The 16,149-nt window shown below is 40.3% G+C and overlaps 1 long non-coding RNA gene across 2 annotated transcripts; it reads right to left on the bottom strand.

Annotated features, from left to right (window-relative positions):
• Window positions 8,221-13,206, bottom strand: LOC109222863. Of its 2 annotated transcripts, XR_002067470.1 has the most exons (4): window positions 13,066-13,206; window positions 12,849-12,954; window positions 11,805-11,909; window positions 8,221-8,289 (listed from the first exon to the last, which is right to left on the bottom strand). It is a non-coding gene; the product is annotated as an uncharacterized LOC109222863 (long non-coding RNA). The 2 variants fall into 2 exon arrangements; XR_002067469.1 differs by lacking the exon at window positions 8,221-8,289 and having other exon boundaries at window positions 11,525-11,909.

Raw genomic sequence — 16,149 nt, forward strand, 5'->3', positions numbered from 1 at the left:
ACACGTCATATAACCCCATACGAACTTAGACAAACCTTCAAACCACTCAAAACAACATCAAAACACCAAATTACCCCCCGATTCAAGCCTAAGGACTTCTAAACTTCCAAATTTCGCAAATGATGCCAAAACCTATCAAACCACATCCGAATGACCTCAAGTTTTACACACAAGTGAGAAATGACACCAAGAACGTACTCCCACTCCCAAAAATCCAATCCGACCCCAATATAAAAATTTCCACTACCGGCCAAAATTGCCAAAAATTCAACTTTGGCCAATTCAAGCCTAATTCTACCACGGACCTCCAAATCACATTTCGGACGCGCTCCTATGTCCAAAATCACCTAACAAAGCTAACGGAACCATCAAAATTCAAATCCGAGATCGTTTACATATATGTCAACATCCGGTCAACTTTTCCAACTTAAGTTTCAACTAAGAGACTAAGTGTCTCAATTCACTCCAAAACCACTACGGACCCAAATCGGCTAACCCGATAAGTCACAACACAGCTGTAGAACACAGAAGAAGAAGAAACTAGGGGAATGGGGCTATAACTCTCGAAACAACCGGTCGGTTCGTTACATCCTCCCCTTCTTAAACAAATGTTCATCCTCGAACGGGTCTAGAATTATACCTGGAGCCATAAATAGGTGTGGATATATGCTCCGTATCTCCCGCTCGGTATCCCAACTAGCCCCCTCCATGAGCTGACCTCACCACTGCATTTTCACTGAAGTTATGTCCTTTAACCTCAACTTTCGAACCTGACGCTCCAAAATAGCCACCGGCTCCACATCATAAGTCAAATCACCATCTAACTGAACCGTGCTAAAATCCAAAATATGCGACGTACTGCCGATATACTTCTGGAGCATAGAAACATTGAAACTAGATACACCATCGATAAGCTAGGTGGAAAAGCAAGCTCACAGGCCATCTCTCCAATTATCCGATGCACCTCAAACGGCCCAATAAACCAAGGGCTCAACTTGCCCTTCTTTCCAAATCTCATAACACCCATCATGAGTGAAACCTTCAGCAAAACCTTCTCCACAACCATGTAAGACACATCACGAACCTTTCTGTCAGCATAACACTTCAATCTCGACTGCGCCGTGCGAAGCCGCTCCTGAATCAATTCACCTTGCCCAATGCATCCTAAACCAAGTCTGTACCCAAAAGCCTAGCCTCAACCGGCTCAAACCAACCCACTATAGATCTACACTGCCTCCCATATAAAGCCTCGTACGGAGCCATCTGAATGCTCAACTGATAACTGTTGTTGTAAGCAAACTCCGTGAGCAGCAGAAATTGGTCCCATGAACCACCAAAATCAATGACACACGCACGTAACATGTCCTCCAATATCTAAATAGTGCGCTCGGACTGTCCATCTATCTGGGATAAAATGTTGTGCTCAACTCAAACCTGAGTGCCCAACTCTCGCTTCACGGCCCTCCAAAACTGCGATGTGAACTGCGTGCCTCTGTCTGAAATGATGGAAACGGGCATACCATGTGTTTACTGTGAAAATGGTAATAAAAATTAAATTTGTTGATGGGACTCTAAAAATACACGATCTATTTTTATGCTAGTTATTTAAGAAGATGATGCTATGTGTATGTAGTTTAGAGACGAAATACAAGCTAAAATAGAGTTACAATCAAACCGATGAGCTGACCAATCGGGGCCTCAGACTGACCAATATAGGGTCTCGAGGTCGATTCCTGGGCTCGAGCTCGAGCTTTTAAGGATAATCGGGGAAGGGCTAACAGTTGTAAAATAATCAGCGAAGGCTCTTTATGACCAATGATAAGCAATAAATGAAGAACAAGTATGAAAGTAATAAATAAGAGCAACAATATCGAGAGAGTATGTTAGAAAGAAAGGGGAGAGAGTTCTTGTATATTTCGTGTGAACAATTGGAACAACAGACCTTAGAAGGTGCCAAAGACCCCCTTTTTATAGGAGGGGAATCCCAACATAGCATTAATTACAAAGATGGGGGGATGAGACAACTAGATGACACTAGACTTTGCCAACACTAGCTGCATACCTAGGGAACTCCCCATTCCCATCATGACCGCGGCCAACATTGTCATTAGGTCGGGCGCCAACGATCCTCGAGGGAGGGAATTTGACCATGGCCTCGCAGCCTCGAGGCCTCGAGATGATCTTCAAAAATGCTTTAATGACGAGAAATTGGACCCTCCAATTTTGCAGTATACACCATGCAGGCGAACAATCTCTCTGATGTAAATCTCAGCCAACCAGTCTAAAGAATAGGTAGTCCTCACATGAATGTAGTGCGCGGACTTTGTTAGCCAATCCACAATCACCCAAATAAGATCAAACTTCCTCGAAGTCTGTGGGAGCCCAACTACGAAGTCCATGGTGAGCCGCCCCCACTTCCACTCTGGAATATCTATCTTCTGAAGCAAACCACCCTGTCTCTGATGCTCATATTTCACCTGCTGCCAGTTGAGACAACGAGCTACAATCCCAACCATATCTTTCTTCATCCTCTTCCACCAATAGTGCTTCTTCAAATCCTGATACATCTTTGTGGCACCCGGATGGATAGAATATTGCGAGCTGTGGGCCTCCTCAAGAATCAACTCCCGAAGCCCATCTACATTGGGCACACCTATCCGGCCCTGCATCCTCAATACCCCATCATCTCCGATGGTCACATCTCTAGCATCATCATGTTGAACTTTGTCCTTAAGGACAAGAAAATGAGGATCATCATATTGGCGCTCTCTGATGAGATCAAACAAGGAAGACCGAGAAACCACACAAGCTAGAACCCGGATGGGCTCCGATATATCCAATCTCACTAGCTGGTTGTCCAAAGCCTGAACATAAACTGCAAGAGGTCTCTCCCCGACAAGAATGAATGCAAGACTACCCATACTCACTGTCTTCCTACTCAAGGCATCGGCCACCACATTGGCCTTTCTTTGATGATACAAAATAGTAATATCATAGTCCTCTAGCAGCTCCAACAACTTCCGCTGTCTCAAATTGAGATCCTTCTGTTTGAAAAAGTGCTGGAGGCTACGATGATCAGTAAACACCTCAGAGGAAACACCATAGAGATAGGGCCTCCAAATCTTCAATGCACGAACAATGGCAGCCAACTCCAAATAATGAACAGGGTAGTTCTTTAAGCAATCACTCTACCCTCATGCATCAAAACACACCCAATGCCAATCTGAGAAGAATCACAATATACGGTATAAGAACCAGAAGCTGATGGTAGAACTAGAACTGGAGTTGTGGTCAAGGCAGCCTTGAGCTTTTGAAAGCTCGCCTCACGCTCGTCTGACCACCTAAAAGGAGCATCGTTTTGGGTTAATTTTGTCAAGGGCGATGCAATGGAAGAGAAACACTGCAGAACCGACGGTAATAACCAGCAAACCCAAGAAAGCTTCGAATATCTATAGTTGAGGAAGGACTGGGCCAACTCTGAAGTGTCTCTATCTTCTGTGGATCAACCTGAATACCCTCGCTACACACTATGTTCCCCAAGAACGCCACTAAACTGAGCCAAAAATCACGCTTGGAGAACTTAGCATAGAGATGCTCCTCCCTCAACCGCTGCAACACAATCCGCAAATATAGAGCATGCTCTTCCTGGCTACGAGAGTACACTAGGATATCATCAATGAATACAATAACAAACGAGTCAAGGTATGGCTGAAATACGTTGTTCATCAGATGCATGAATGCTGATGGGGCATTAGTCAGCCCAAAAGACATTAACAGGAACTCATAATGACCATATCGGGTCTTGAAAGTTGTCTTAAGAATATCCGAGTCCCGAATCTTCAACTGGTGGTACCTTGACCTCAAATCAATCTTGGAGATCACCCTTGCTCCCAGAAGCTGGTCAAATAGATCATCAATAGGGGTGGCAAAATGGTTCAAAGAAAATAGTTAACCACCCATATTATCCACTAAAAATGGGTTCGATAATGAACTTTTTAAAAACGGGTCAAATATAGGTAAGAACCATATTATCTATTTAGAAAATGGATAACCAATGGATAACCAATGGGTCTAACTTTTACATTTGTAAAGCCTCAAATTGGGGGTTCCTCAAGTTTGGGAGACTAAGAATTCTCCCAAAAGTGATCATATACAAGAAGTCATGGATAATATGGGTAACCCATATTATCCGCCGGTTAACCCATTTTTTATTCGTATTAAATATGGGTCAGGTCGGATAATTGACCCATTTTTTTATTACCTGTTTTTAACCCGAACCATATCCGACCCGACCCGCCCGTTTGCCACTCCTAATCATCAATATGCGGTAAAGGATACTTGTTCTTGATTGTGACTTCGTTCAACTGCCTATAATCAATACACATTCTCATGGTGCCATCCTTCTTCTTCACGAACAGAACTGGTGCACCCCATGGTGACACACTAGCCCTAATAAACCCCTCCTCAAGGAGTTCCTGAAGATGCTCCTTCAACTCAACCGGTGCCATATGGTACGGTGGAATAGAAATGGGATGAGTGCCCGGCACCAAATCAATACCGACGTCAATATCCCTGTCCGGCGGCATGCTCGGAAGGTCTGCAAGAAACATATCCAAAAAATCTCACACCATCGGAACAGAATCAATAGTAGGGGTCTCTATACTGACATCCCTCACAAAGGCCAATTAAGAAAAAAAAACCTTCCCAACCATCCGCTGGGCCTTTAAGTATTAAATCACCTTATTGGGAACATAGTCTAAAGAACCTCGCCGCTCGATCCGAGGCAACCCCGACATCGCCAATGTTACAGTCTTAGCGTGGAAGTTTAGGATAGCATGATAGGGAGACATCCGATCCACACCCAATATCGCATCAAAATCAACCATACTAAGCAGTAGAAGATCCATTCTAGTCTCCAATCCCCCAATAGTCACTACGCACGACCTAAACACATAGTCCACAATATTAGTATCACCCACCGGCATAGATATATGAACAAATAAAGCTAAAAACTCATGGGGCATATCCATGTAATGAGCAAAGTACGATGACACATATAAATAAGTAGAACCAGGGTCAAATAATACCTAAGCATCTCAGTGACATACTATGATAATACTTGTGATCACAGCATCTGAAGCAATCGCATCTGGTCTGGTAGGACGTGCATAAAAACAAGCCTAGCCGCCACCTGATCGGCCTCCCCCTCTTGGGCGACCCCTGGCTGACTGAGCTGCACCCCGAGCTGGCTGGACGGGTGGTGTGGCTGCTGGTGCTGATGCCATCGGCCGAGAACTCTGCTGCGGGTTCCCACTCAACAACCTAGGGCAATCTCTCTTGATATGGCCAAGATCCCTGCACTCGAAAAAACCCCTCCTCTGAAGGAACTTCTTCTCGTGATACCCCATGGAACTATGCATAGAAACTTGAGCAGACGAGGCATGGTGATAACTCTCTGTTGGTAATGCACTGAATAAAGACTGGCCTGAGTGAGCAATGTGAGAGTTGTGGCTGACTGATGCACCATGATGAACTGGTCGGGTCATCTAAGCATATCTATAGGGACGACCTCTACCGTGGTGGAACTGACCTCCAGAAGGAATGCCACCAAAACTCCCTAATGCACGAGGCCTCTTGGCCTCCCTCTCAGCTCGCTCCTAGCGACGAACCGACTCTATCTCCCGAGAAATGTCAACAACCTTCTAAAAAGAAGCAGCAGACACCCTCTCACTAGTCATGAGGATCCACAGCTGATATGTGTGGCCATCAATGAACCTCCTGATTCTCTCCCTATCTGTGGGAACCAACCAAATAGCATGACGGGCCAACTCAGAAATCTGATCTCGTACTGCGTCACAATCATATCATCCTAACGCAATTGCTCAAACTATCTACGCAGCTCCTCTCTGTGGGACTGTGGGACTGCGGCACATACTTCTCCAAGAAGAGAACGGAGAATTGCTGCCATATGAGGGGCGCAGCACCAACCAGCCTACGCCTCTCATAAGTCTCCCACCAAGTGAAGGAAGATCCAGAGAACTGAAATGTAGTGAACGAGACCCCACTGGTCTCCAGAATATTTGATGTATGGAGAATCCTCTAACACTTATCCAAAAAATCCTAGGCATCCACGCCCTCTGCACCGCTGAAAGTCGAAGGTTGTAGTCTACCAAACCTCTCCAATCTACGTTGCTCATCATTAGGTTTGCAATAACCATATAGTCCTGAGCAGGTGCAACCAGCTGGGCTGGTGGTGCCTCCAGTTTCTGGAGTCCCTGTACCACCTGCTCGGGTGTGTGGGCGGCAGGAGTCTAAGCACCTCCCCGGCCTGAAAAGTGGCTATTGCGGCCAGAACAGAGATCGCCTGGGCAAGACTAGTGCACACGGTCAAGATCTGAGCCAAGGCCTCCTGAAGGCCTTGAATAATAATAGGCATCGCTGGTGCCTGAGCTGGTCCCGCAGGGGCGTCTATGACCGGAACCTGATCCTAAACTAGGGCAACTGGTGGATCTGGAGGTACTACCCTGGCTACTGTGCGGGCTATACCCCTGCCCCTCCACGGCCTCTACCGTGACCTCGGCCTCTCGCGGCCCCAACTGGCGGTATTGGTGGTTGTCTGTCGTCACCAGTAGCGCGTGTCCTCACCATCTGTGAGAGAATAGAATAACACAAGTTTAGTTACTAGAATCAATAGGCTCACACAATAAGAATTCAAGAATGTGAAGTTTCCTAAGGGTTCTGCAGTCTCTCAAAGATAAGTATAGACGTCTTCGTACCGATCCGCAAGACTCTACTAAACTCGCTCATGACTCGTGAGACCTATGTAACCCAAGCTCTGATACCAACTTGTCATGACTCATAACACCAACCTGTCGTGATGGCGCCTATCGTGGTACTAGGCAAGGTGATACCTTTCGAAAGCACTTCGATATTTCATTTAAAAGATAGATCAAAGCTTTTTCATAACAGAAATTTTCATAAAATAGTTTAATTCAAAATAAAAATACGGAAAAGATAGCCCGACATCTGGGTGTCACTAAGTCATGAGCATCTAAAACCAGTCCAGAATCAGAGTTTACAATAGTCCACCAATTCTAAACAGAAAGAATAGATAACAATGGAGGGAGAGAAAAGAGTTGCCGACACCGGCAGCTACCTCATAGATTTCCGACAATCAACTACGCACGAACTCAACAACCTCTGCGACCGGTCTTACCGGAATCTGCACACAAGGTGCAGGAAGTAACGTGAGTACTTCCATCTCAGTAAGTAACAGAAATAAATAAGGAACTGAGAAGCAGTTACGAGCTATGCAAATACAGTTTATTTCAACAAATTTCAGTAAAGAATAGGCATGCTTTCAAATTTAGCAGTTTAGGCCAAATCAGTTCGTGCTCAAGTAAACAAGATATCAAGTCTTTCAGAGAGTTGCACAACAAGGACGGATAACGGCTAAGTGGAGCAATAATTGAAAGCAAGTACAGCCTCTCAAGGCAACAGTCACTCAGCTTGTCTCAACAGCTCAATCACTCGGCTCTCAGTCCTCAATAATCATACTGAATAGGTACCTGCGCTCACTAGGGTGTGCAGACACCGGAGGAGCTCCTTCAACCCAAGCACTATAATCCACACGGACAACTCACGTGCTATAATATCGAAACAAGACCCGCACGGACAACTCGTGTGCTATAATATCAAATCAAGATCCACACAGACATCTCTTGTGCTGCACGGACAACTCACGTGCTACAATATCAATGTCTCACCACTTGACCTTAGGCCTCACTCAGTAACCAACCTCCCTGGTCTTTTGGGCTCTTAAAAATCATATACAATAGCTCAAATAGAGATAATATCATGTATCAACAATGAACAGTAAGAGACGGAGGCATAATAAGAAAGAAAAGCTATGACTAAGTACAAAATAGTAATTAGTAATTAATTCAGCAAGTACACGACCTCACAGGTCTCAACAGTGATAACATAAGGCATAAACATGATGTATGACATGAAATGCAGTTAATTTCCATGAAACGGAGGGAACATGTAGTAAACAGTAAGCTATTCGACTCCACCATCTCACGGGACGGACCAAGTCACAATCCCTTTGGTGCACGCCCACACGCCCGTCACCTAGCATGAGTGTCACCTCCAAAGTAGTAACACGATATAAAATCTGGAGTTTCATACCCTCAGGACCAGATTTACAACTGTTACTTACCTCAATCCGAGCAAATCTCTATTCCGCAATGCCTTTGCCTTCTAAATCGGCTTCCAAACGTCCCGCATCTAGCCACAAACAATACAATACGATCAATATAGGTTAAAGGAATCAATTCCATAAGAAAAATACCAAATTATAGCTAAAATCCGAGATCGCCTCAAACCCGGACCCTGGGACCACATCTCAAAATCCAACAAAAGTCACAAAACCCGAAAGCCTATTCACTCATGAGTCTAACCATACTAAATTCATCAAAATCCGACATCATTTGCCCCTCCAAATCCCCAAAACTCACTCTCCAATTCTCAAGCCTTAATCTCCCAAATTTCACATCAAAAACTCACCAACTAGGTGTAAAATCAGTGGGGAAATACCATTATTGAAAATAAATAAGCACAATGACCATTATGCGTCATATATCCACTTTGCGGGCCGCACCGTGGTCGCATAATCGTCCTTAGACTTTTGCAAAGGGAGGTTCAGCGGTGCATTATACGAGCGCAGAATAGGTATGTGGACAGCATAATGGTCGCAGACCGAAGCAAAAAAATCAGGCCCCTAAGAGACACTTTTCGCGGTCATTTTGCAGACTGCATAACCATTATGTGGTCGCATATGCGATCGCAGATCCGTATCAGGGCCCCATATTTCTAATTTTTAAAAGTGGTTCCATGTCGTTATAACTTATACTATGGCCCATTTTAAGCCTATTTCCTGGTACTTTTAGAGTGAGAAAGAGGGTCTAAGAGAGTGAAAGTGTCCTTCATCAAAATTGCTCCATAAATTCTTGTTTAAACCTTGAAGATTGTCAAGAGAGACACCTAGATCTTCTTCCTAAGAGGTAAGACTCTATCACCCAAACCTTTAAATTCAAAATGTAACTAGAATGGACCATTAGAGAGGTAATTCATGGGGATGGAAGTGATTATCTTGCATGCATGTATTGTAAGGGAGTGTAGGGAGCTTGTGAGCTAAAATGGTAAAAGATAGGTTGTGGGATGATAGAATCTTTCACAAAAAGGGCTTGAAAACATAATGCACCTAGTGCTTGATAATATGCTCAACTGAGCTACAATCTTGATCATCCTTCTAATTTTTGATTCAACTTGTAATGTTCACAAAATAGATTAAAGTTGCTTAGAGTTCCGGAATTCATTGTAAGAATGGCTCAATTGAGGTATGTATGGCTAAAACCCCCTCTTCTTAGAATTGAACCTCTTGGTGACCGTACAATTGGTGTAAGTCCCCAAATTGAACGATATAGAAATTGTTATTCCAAATGTGCTTGTGTTGCAAATAATATGTGAAATATGTGTTCCAATGCTCTCATTATGCTATCTTGTCACTTGAGGACGTGTTAAAGGTATAGAATATGTGCTTAAATTCCTAGACTTCAAATCGAGTTTGAACAAAGATTGTTATACCAAAGTATGTAAAGTCCTCTATATGCCTATGATTTATAATTGCTCTCGTGTGTGCTCAATATCTTGAATTGAAAGGCTTGTTTGTTGAAAATGATAATAATGTGAAATGTTGAAAAGAACTTGGATTATGAAATTCGGCCAAGTACCAAGTATGATGTAATAATTATGGCCACAAGTGCCGATGAATTGATATATATGAAAGAAATATGAAATGGGATGATTGATGGAAAATGGTAATGTCTTGGGTGAGATGGCCTAGCCGATCGGGCCGTGATCGGACGCCATGCCGCACACATGGTGGTACTGTGCTGTAAATTGAATATTGAAAATTTGAAACTGGTAATTGAAATTGGAATTGTAATTGTGGGGAATGTCTCCAATGAGACGACCTAGCCGATCATGTCGTGATCGGACTCCGTATAAAAGTACGGTGGTATTGTGAATGATGAGGTATCAACACTAATGATGTCCCAATTTAAAGCTATGAAAATTACTTGAAAGCTTATGTGATCCTTAATTTGATGTTGTAGTGTTGTTTAAGATTTCCATTGATTCCATGATTATTTCTTCTTCTATTATTGTTCTTTCTAATGAGATGGTGTTTAGTTATACATACTAGTACTATTCGATAGTACTAACGTCCTTTTTGCCGGGGGCGCTACATCTTTAAATGGATGTAGGTGGTTCCATAGTAGGCAGTGATCGCAGCTAGCGGTGCATCGTCATCATCTATCCAGCAGCCTTGGTGAGCCCCATTTCTTCTCGGGGTTATGTAGTATATCTTCTATTTATATGTCACCATGTTTTAAGGTATAGCTGGGGCCTTATTGCTGGCGTTGTTGTGACTCTCTTTTGTATCTTTAGAGGCTCTGTAGACACTATGTGGGTTGTATATGGGTATTGAAAAGGCCAATGGTTTATGTTGTGTTAAAACTCTTGTTCCACTTAGTCGCAAGGATGTGTGTATTTTGAAACATAAAAATGATGTAATCTATGAAGTGATTTAGTAATGTTTACATGATCTTCCTAGTGTTTAATAATAAAAGCATGCCCTTTTTTTATCATAACTGAGTCGGGTAGAAAGTGTCTAACAGGCTTGCTCAGTCGAGTTCGTCGGTCGCGCTCCTTGGTTTTTGGGGCGTGACAACAAGTTAGAAACAAATATTGACTTGTCATACACAATTCAGGCAGCAGATTTTACGGCGTAACAAATACTGGTCAACCTGAATATGGTGCAGTAGACACTGCAAATGGAGTGAATCCATCAGCACATAATCCCAGCCTAATATTACTCGGTTCACCGGCAAAGTCTAGGAATACCCTATCAAAATGCTTGCTTCTCCATTTGACGGATGTCATAGCACAACATCTGGCCTTCTATGTTCGTAATGCCATCCCATATGAGGATCAGAACTCGTTGATGCATACAACTCTTTTAACCTTGGTATTAGGGGTAAGTAGTGCATCGCCTTCACTAGAACTTTCTTCTATTTAGCATTTGTGACTTCTTTGTAACGCGGCTTGTTACAAAATTTACAATTTTCTAAAGATGCATCATCCTTATAGAATAACATGCAACCATTCTCACAACAATCGATCCTCTCTAATGAAAGACCCAACATGGAAACCAATTTCTTTGCCGTATAAAAATCTTTGGGCAAGTCAATCTTGGTCGGATTAAGTTCATTCATAAGGCCAATGATAGAATCCACGTCCACTTGTAAAAGAGAATTATCTAATTTAATACTTAGTAATCTAACTGCAACAAACAACTTGGAATGTGTTGCGCCTTCATAAAGCGGACAACTAGCTTTCTCTAATTGTTTGAAGAAACTCTTAGCCTCATCATTTGATTCGGATTGAGCCACAGGGAACATCTCAAACGCGTCCCTCATCATTTCATTAAATCTAGAATTTTCAACATTAATATTGTCCGCTATGGGACTACCTTCTTCACCACCATATGAGTTTTGAAAATGAACATCATCTACACTAGCGTGACTCTCCCCACGCACAGTCCACACATAATAATGTTTCATAAATCCCTTCTTATACAATTGAACAGTACAATATCGCCCCAATAACTTAAAACGCTTGCATTTCACACAGGAGCACCTAATCATCCCTTCAATAAGGAAATCATCAAGTGTCTTTACCTTAGCAATAAAGAAAGCTAGCAACCCCTTCTATAAATCATCCTGCAACCCCATACGATTCGGATGATTCTCATTATACATCCATCTACGATGTCCAAATTCCACCTACACAAACAAAACAAAAACTTGAAATTTTTTTATAAGATATTTAAAATTATTTAGTATATTTAAAGTAATTAATAAGTTATGCCAATTCGAAGGCTCCTTTTTCAAATTTACTTATTATTTGCCAACATGCTTTAATTAATATATTATATCTAAATTACAATTCTCTAACACAAAGAGAAAATTAGAACTGAGATATTTAAAATAATTTAGTTTATTTAAACTAATTAATAAGTTATATTCTTTCAAAGGTTCCTTTTTAAAATATACTTATCACTTATCAGTATCCCAAAGCACTTTAATTAATACGTTATATTCTTCTAAATTAAAATAATCTAAAACTCGAACACTCACATTAAACCCTATTCTAAAATATAAGTCTTTGACTATATCAATTAAATTTGAATAGCTTGTTATATATTCATAAAGTCCATATACACATCGCTAATTTTTTCAAGAAATGAAAACAGAAAGACTAACATGTGGCGCTTCTAGCCTTAGTATAAGATGCATTTGAATTTCTATTGACTTAAGCTACCAATCTATTATTTTTATTGCTTTAGAAGCTAGCTCTTTGCATTTACAAGTACTAATGGATTTTAAGAAAGATTGTCACTTTATTCTTATACAATTGAGGTAATCAAGATTATTTTCAAATATGTCAAGAAGTAATTAAGTTTGACAACAAAGATTGAGTCATTCAATTAACATATGTGAATACCTTCTAATAAAAAATTAAAATGGTCATCTTATCAAAAAGTAGACATGAGAAATTACTTATATACATTTGGTGTACCCAAAACAATAAGTGCACTCATCATCTACAGTTGTAGTATGCGTCAAATCAAATTAAAACAGAAAAAAAACAACTAATGTAAAATCATAAAATCAAGATTAAAATATTGACTCTAAATTCAATTTCAAGTTTAGAGAACTAACCTTGAATTTGCGATTTTTTTGCTTGTTCAATCCAAACCAAGCCGAAACTTGTCAAATGAAACTCAAATATTTACCACAATCTTCACAGCAACAATTAAAACAAACCCTACAAATCAAATTTTTATATTTGCTTCAAAAAATCAAGTCAAACGATGAAATTCTAAACTTGCTAAAACTTCAAAGTCAAAAGAAGAAATCTAACAAATAAATTGCTTACCTAGCTGGAAAAACGCCGGAGAAGAGAAATTGATTGCGTCGGACAAGGTGGAATTGCGGCTGATTCGCTGAAAATTAAAAGAAAAAATCACTAAGTTAAAAAAAATGACGGACGGAGGGAGGAGGAGAGAGAGAGAGAGAGAGGGGGGGGGGGGGATCGGAGGGACCGGCGGAGGGATGAGGGTTGGCTGGGGTGGCTGAAGAAGAAAGAAAAGAGAAAGAAAGAAAGGGGTCGGGCATATGAGTTTTGAAATAGATTTCCAACAGTTTTGGTCGAAACATTAATATTTATTTTTAATACGTTTAAATTTTCCGACCGAATCGGTTGCAAGTTCAAAATTTTAATTTTTTGCAGCCGATTCATCGCAAATACAGTCAACAGTAAAATTTTAACTTTTAAATAGAGCGGATTTGGTCGAAAATTTGGTTCGCGGATATTAGCACCAACCTATGCGACCACTATTGTTGGAAATGTGGTAGAAGTTATTTAATATAAATGTAAGTATTTTTTTTTTCCGACTGTTTCGTTCGTAAATTTCCGACAACTTTTTTTCGTCGGAAGATTTCGGTCGGAATTTAGCGATTTGCTAGTAGTGCCTCAATCCTGCATCTGCGACCAAACATCCACTAAAGCGGCCTCGCACCTACGATTCCTGACCGACAGAAGCGGAAAACCTGACCATTCCACAACCTCACATAAGCAAATCCGCATCTCCGCTACAACATGCGCAGTGCGAAACACCAGAACAAGGTCCGCCTAAAAACATGAAAATGATCTGAAACTCATCCGAAACTCACCCGAGGCCCCAAAGACCCCCGTCCAATCATAAAAGTCGATCCTAAAACACAACACGAACCTACTCGAGGCCTTAAATCACACAGAGCAATATCAAAATCACGAATTGTACCTCAAATCGAGCTTAATGAACTATTTTATTTTCAAATTCCAAACTTATGCCGAACACAACTGAACAACTCAGAATCACCTCAAATTTTGCACATAATTTTCAAATGATATAACGAACCTATTCCAACTCCTGGAACGATAATCCGAACCAGATAACATTAAAGTCAACTCCAGGTCAAACCTACGAACTTTTCAAATCTTCAAATTGACAACTTTTGTCAATTAGAGCCAAAACCTTCTAGAAATATCCATATGCAAATTCGGGCATACACCCCAAGTCCAAAATCACCATTCGTACCTAACGGAGCGATCAAAATCCTGATCCGAGGTCAAATACACAAAAGTCAAACATGATCAACTCTTTCAACTTAAAGCTTCCTAGTTGAAAATCATTCTTCCAATAAATCTCGAACCACTCAAAAACCTAAAAGTGACCATACACGCAAGTCATATTACACCATATAAAGCTACCCATGATCTCAAACTACTAAAATAACTGCAAATATTTAAAACGATCAATCGGGTCGTTATAGTTTTTGAGAGAAAGGTAGGGGATTGCCGTTGTTCATGGTAAGCAGTAAACAAATAGTATTGGCATTCCATTTTTCTTAATCAAATGTGAATTATTTTTGAAATGGTCTAAGTTGTGAAACGTTAGAATCTATTTAGAGAATATGGACCAAGATTGAGACAGAGTTTGAAAGAGTCATGGAGGGGAGATGGACAAAGACGAAATTAATTAATAAGATGATTCAGCAGTTTGTCTGCCCATCACATTTGATAACATGCCTTTGGAAGTATGAACAACATCAATGTTTCACTTAGTCAAATTATTCTAGAAAGAGTGGATCGATTAAGCTGGTCATGATGAAATATGAACGGCAGCCAAGAACAATACTTATACAAGTCGTGAGATAAAGTCAATCACCCTTCCTATCACCTGGCCCACACTCAACCCCTTCCTTTGAAACCAATTTATTTACTCCATTACTTATATAAAATTTTCAAAACTTTTAAGATATAAATTAATAAGACTACATAAATATTTTCACGGGATAATTTGTTCGTCAAGCTAACTTCTCAACCATTACATTTAATATTTTCTCGTACTAGCTTTCCTGTGTGGAATATAGGAAATATTTGTTACTCTATCTACTCTAAAATTTAATACTTCTAGTCACCGGCGGAACCACGAATTAATGGAAGAAGATTTTTCTTATTTAAAAAAACTAGAATATCACACTTGAAATTCGAACATGTGACGAGCAATTTTTGAACCGTTTTGCCAAATATCTTCCCTTCTATTTAGGCAATTAAACAATTTTTATGTAACTAAAAAAATTATTTTTCTCTGATTTGCATAATATAATTTTCGATAAAGGTTATTTAATTATACCCCTTGACTTTACATAACCCTGCCCCCTACTTTTCACTTTTCAAGAATTAAACTAATGTTGCTCACATTTTAAATCATATTTGTTCGCCAAACTGACATGAAAATGTGATTTATCAGTGCAAAATAATGTCAAATTATCAATTTTATTCCAGCAAAAGAGGCAATTAATACTATACAAAGGAGTAAACATTTACAAGTACATAATGAAATCATGCCTCCAAGAGAATTGTATTTTTAAATTCAATTAACAAATGCTAAGAAGAGCCCAACGACCAATAGAAAGAGAAAATCTCACTTTATACCCATTAAATCTAAACTATGTATCCTTTAATGCTCATGCCCAAACTATTTACTATTCCTACCCATGGGGCCTAAATTAATTACCCGCTAACCATCTTTTTAGAAACTTGAACTATTATAGATGCTCAAAAAAGATACAATAAATTTGAGCCCAATATATGAATTAGGTTAAAAAAAACCATTTCGTAATCAACAGTGGAAGCTAACCATTTTTGGTGTTAGTAATTACCTTATCGAACATAAAAACCCTATCTATGTGCTTCCCAGCAATGTTCTGTGAAACAACTACTTCTCTTTGGTACTCATTACAAGTCACCACCTGCGAAGCATTGTTCCGTACTTCATCTTCGCTAAACGGCCTGTAACAATATTTTAAAAAAATAAATCAAATGCAACTAACAAAAGGAATGTAGAACTCTAACAATTTAGTAATTGAGTATTAAATGATTAATATTAAAAGTAATTAGCAAATTTTTCAAAAC

This window comes from Nicotiana attenuata, chromosome 2 (assembly GCF_001879085.1).
Source record: "Nicotiana attenuata strain UT chromosome 2, NIATTr2, whole genome shotgun sequence".
In the NCBI taxonomy this organism is placed as follows: domain Eukaryota; kingdom Viridiplantae; phylum Streptophyta; class Magnoliopsida; order Solanales; family Solanaceae; genus Nicotiana; species Nicotiana attenuata.